At 43.9% G+C, this 4,804-nt stretch overlaps 2 long non-coding RNA genes across 3 annotated transcripts in view; one reads left to right on the forward strand and one right to left on the reverse strand.

The window, feature by feature from the left end:
- LOC105362798 (uncharacterized) overlaps positions 1 to 4,633 on the reverse strand; it is a 19,314-nt gene extending 14,681 nt beyond the window's left edge. The window contains exon 1 of the long non-coding RNA XR_912907.1: positions 4,620 to 4,633. This is a non-coding gene — a long non-coding RNA (uncharacterized LOC105362798). The remainder of the gene's footprint in view (positions 1 to 4,619) is intronic.
- The window catches only part of LOC105362799 (uncharacterized), a 74,981-nt gene that overhangs the window by 46,337 nt on the left and 23,840 nt on the right, over positions 1 to 4,804 (forward strand). The window lies entirely within an intron of this gene.

The following is a 4,804-nucleotide window of genomic DNA, read 5'->3' on the forward strand; positions in this document are numbered from 1 at the left end:
AAAAGGGGCGCTGGGGGGGGGGGGGGGGGGGGGGGGGGGGGGGGGGGGGGGGGGGGGTTTAGAATATATAAAAACCGCGCTATACGATTGAAAAGCGATGTAAATTATGAAAATCTTTCTGCTATAGTTAAACATTTTGAGCGCCTTTGCGAATACTCTTGAACATTGTTTTTTATTTTCACTTTTTACATATCGAAATGAAAATGTTTTTACCAAGTTTATGCCGGCCATTGTATTACCAGTAGATGTCATGACTTTGTAAATTTACGTTTAAAATTCACAATTCCAGCCGAATAAGTGAGATCTTTACGAGTATGGCGGGACAATATTGTGTAAAGGAACGACACACGCGCGTACGCACACACGCAGCCAGAGGGTCATGTACAAAGCCAATCTCTTCAGGCGGGATGACCTCCCATAAATTTTGCTACGTTATACAGAGCGTTCGACTACCATAGCCTGATTTAAATTTAGATTGGACTGGCCAACCAATTTAAAGGAATCTCACTGCAGCCATACGAAGTAGTACAGATTTTAAATTGTATTACATATTATTTGCGAAGACAATTTGATGTCCCTCATTCTTTATATCGACTATCGAGTTGCATTACAATAACACGGCGTCAATTCATCGAATACAAGTTTTATGAAAGGCAACTAGAAACAAGGGCTAATTAAAAGTAATCGCCTTTATCTAATAGTTATAAAGATTTTCGAGAATTTACATTCTCTAATTGTATAATGATTTTATACCGATTAAGAATGTTGATTAAGCGTAAGGCCCATTGAATAATTTATCTTCCAACAAGTACAAATTTCTTAATCCCATACGAGTAGTTTCTTAAAAAATAAAATATACAGCATTTGCCGTTTTGACGATATAATTGTCGATAGCCATTAACAAGTCATTAAAAGGATAGAAATTGCCTTTAAAGATTATTCATCCATCTCGTATCCAATTCGGATGCAGTTTACATCAACTGTTTATTTTGTTTATTACTTAGTTCATGAATATAACGAGGATGGAATGGAACTAATGATTTTCCACACTTTTTGCAAACCCAATCGTTAGAATAAATAAAATTGCCCCTTTGATTTGGGAGTGTAGGAACTCGCGCCATCTAACGTATGCGCGTGGGTGGCTACGGAGATTCTCGCCTCTGCTGTTCTTCCGCAGGCGAAGTGCCGTTCGTTCATAAAGCATCGACACAAGCAAAATAATTGCCTCGGCCGTTAATCTTCATTGCGCGCATTTTTCCGTGATACGGGGCGCGCAAATGCAGATAGACGACGTATGAATGAAATGAAAGCGGGTTTTGGTCGTTGAATTAGCCAATGCTGGCTGGCGACACACGCGGCAACGATTACGCAAAGCTAACAAGTCGCTTAACGATCTTTGTGAAAGGTATTATATCTTTGCCAGACAACAATAATAATCTTTTGTATACAAACGCAAAGGAGTGATGCCGAAAGCCCCTCTCCCGGTATTTTTTCTTTTTGCGTCTGTGTTGTTGTTGTTGTTGTTGTTGTTATTTCATACAGTAATAATTGACGAGCTTATTTATCTCGCTCGCTACATTAACGAATGAGCAAATAGGCAATAAAGAATATCATTAGTCATTGTTTCAAGTACAAATAATACCGTTGTGCTTAGAGAATCAAATATGAATGGCTTTACTGCGTTGATAATTCAAAGGCAGAGGAATTATCTCGGTCTGCAAGCTTCAAAGTCAATGACAGAATTGTCTAATCATTAATAGGTCCATTTTACATATCAATACATTATATATATATATATATATATATATGCGTACACGTTTAGTTAGAGACTGGAGGACGAAATTTTTAAATATTATTACTATCCAATGTAGGATTTGGTAATCTTTTTTTGTTCTTTTGTTTTATATGGATGACATTTCTTTTAAATTGAAATAAAAAGCTTAAAAAGGATAATTCAAAATGTTTGTCAATTCATCCTTTAATGTAATGAAAAATCCATTATAGTAATTCCAGTATCCGAAAGTAAAATTTTCTTTATTAACGAACGAACAACAGACACACACACACACACACACACACACACACACACACACACACACATCATCATCATCATCTTTATATTACAAACGAAAAGGTCAAGTGTTTTAAAAACTTTTTTTTTATCGCCATCATTGTCACAAGAACTTTTTTTAATGCTAGGAGCCGATTTCTTTTTGAATCTGATAATTGATTGATATGTCAAACATCGGCAATTATTAAATCGATCGACTCCAATAGATCTATGCAAATTTGTACTTTAATGAAAAAAATTTACAAATTATATTTTCACCTATGCACGCGAATTTTCATTAGAAAAAAAAAGAATCCTTTTTTCAACCAACGTGTAAATCGATGTATTTCATTTCTTTAATTTTTTTCTTTCCTATTTACTATTTCGGCGTCAATCGACACATCTAAAGGACAAAATGATAAGAGAAAAGATAGAAAGAATGGAAGGAAGAAGGAAGACGATTTGTGTCTTAATTTTTATGAATGAAAAATCGTCAATATAAGATAAGAGAAGAAGGTTGACAAGCTGATAAATTAACTCGGCAATTAGTTTAAGAAACTTCTTTTTCTTACCGCGGCCGATCAAAGCTTATCGCCATTCGTCACGGGGCATAGTGCCGTATGCAAGAATCGATCCTTCCGACGCTACAAAACTTTTCCAGCGGAAAATCGTTGGGCCATACACAGCACCCGTCTACGAGCACTCATAACCGATCCATAAACCATCGAATAAATACACGCGGTGTCTCCCTGCCTCCCCCACCCCCTCCCCCCACCCCAAAGGACAGGAATTATAAGGGACGGTCGAGAAAGGAGAAACAATTCGTTTACGGGACAGACTAGGATGTCTGCATCGGAGTGATTAGCGGCGGCGCCGATGAGCCCGGACAATAAAGCGAGCCAGACTCAGGACGACCTTAATGCAATAACAGTGACATAGTTTTGCGAGCGTGTGACTCAGCGATCAAGATAACAAGATCTCTCGCACATATCACTATAGAGCGCTACGACATAAAATCGCAGCTAATCGCCAAATGAAAAGTACATAAACATCGTCGTAGGGGCCACGCGCCTAGCGGTATAATGACCCTCGGGGCAGCGAGTCGCAGCTTCTCCGCACTTCCGGCTGCGTGTCCACGTCCGACGCGTGCGATTCCTACGAAAACATCGTAAAACGCGGCTCCTCCTGCGAAAGACGACACACGTGCTCGCGCTCCGTATGCGTCGTCCCTAAGTCATCGCTCTCTCGCTCCGAGTGTCGGGGCGTCGCGCGCGGCCAAATAAAGCTAAACGTCCGCGTTTTATGAGCGCCAGTAAACTTTTAAGTGTTAGTAAAACGAGGAACGGCTCGCGCGACCGGCCTCTCCGACAAGCCGCAAAGAGTTCCATTACCTCTTTCCCCCAGGACCCGTACCCGTCTCGCTCCCGCGGCATACCTGCCCTATGGCTTTAACTCACCTGGACGGCCTCCTCGGCCCCGGAGCGAGAGAGGCCGAGTCGCCGTAGAGCCGCACTTTGCACATGAATCATGTGCCTCCGTGCGCTGTACCTATCCCATACGTGTATATTACGGCCGTGAATCAGTGTCAAGGTCGTCGCTGCGACAACGCTTATGACGGCGATGGCGGTCTCGGTGGCGGTGACGAGCAAGACCAACGACAAGGACTACTACGAGGATCGAAAGGAGCTAGAGACAGGATGAGCGACTAGATCTTACGCCACGCGACCCTCTGCCCGCGCGCGCGCGCGCACACACACACGCAAACGCGCACGAAGGTCCGTGCTCGCCTATAATCGAGGATCGACACATCGGCTGGACCATCGCCTTGGTCGTTTTCTTCGCTGTCGTCGTCGCCGTCGTCGTCGCCGTCGTCGTCATCCTCGTCGTCGTGTGGAGTAGCGGCTCACTCAAGAGAGGTCATAAAGTCGAGAGTCACGACTTTAACGCGTTCGTAGGCCTCGCTCGTGTCCGTTCATTCATGGAGGCGCGAATTCGCCACCGCCGGCTTTTATGACATTTAAAAAGGACGTCTCTGTCAACGCATCGGTCCACCCTCCCCACTACGTCGAGAGCCCCGAATTTTCACGGGAGGAACGCCCCGGCTCTTCTTGCTTTTTACGAGGTTCCTCGCCAACATGCCGAACGAATGTAACATTTGCAGCTTCGCTACACCCGGCCATTTACGTTGGCCGACATCGACGACGGTGGCCTCGTGCAACCGATACGCACTTTATTCCATTCCATCTGTCCCCGAATATTATTATCGCGATTATTGCCATTTATTACAAGGCCGACCGTGCAGCCACCAGCCATTGCAATATCTGCATGGTCCGGCATCCTCTTAACCCACCTGTTTCGATCCCACAATGTCCTCCGCAACATTGACTCTCAAGTTCTAGCTTGTGAAAATTTGTCTTTGTAGCCCGAGACATTCGGAGGCTGCGTTATCGCAATGAGTGGAAGGACGAATAAAGCGTGTAAACGTCAACGTTTAAAAAATAAGAAACAGGCGGAGATACAAAATCAGCCCAATAATGGCCGCGTAAGAAGAGTCATTGGTTCCCGTGACTCTCTCTCTCTCTCTCTCTCTCTCTCGTTCAATCTCTCGTGGTCTGACGTAGCAGGCGCAACATCATCAAATGTGTAGCGTGCTCGGGACCTGCCTCAATCCCAGGCTCGCGCCGACGCATACAATGGCAGGGCAATATAAGCGAACGTTTACAGGCTCGTTACATTTTTATGGTCTGGATGGAC

Source organism: Ceratosolen solmsi, unplaced genomic scaffold (assembly GCF_000503995.2).
Source record: "Ceratosolen solmsi marchali unplaced genomic scaffold, CerSol_1.0 scaffold56, whole genome shotgun sequence".
NCBI lineage: Eukaryota > Metazoa > Arthropoda > Insecta > Hymenoptera > Agaonidae > Ceratosolen > Ceratosolen solmsi.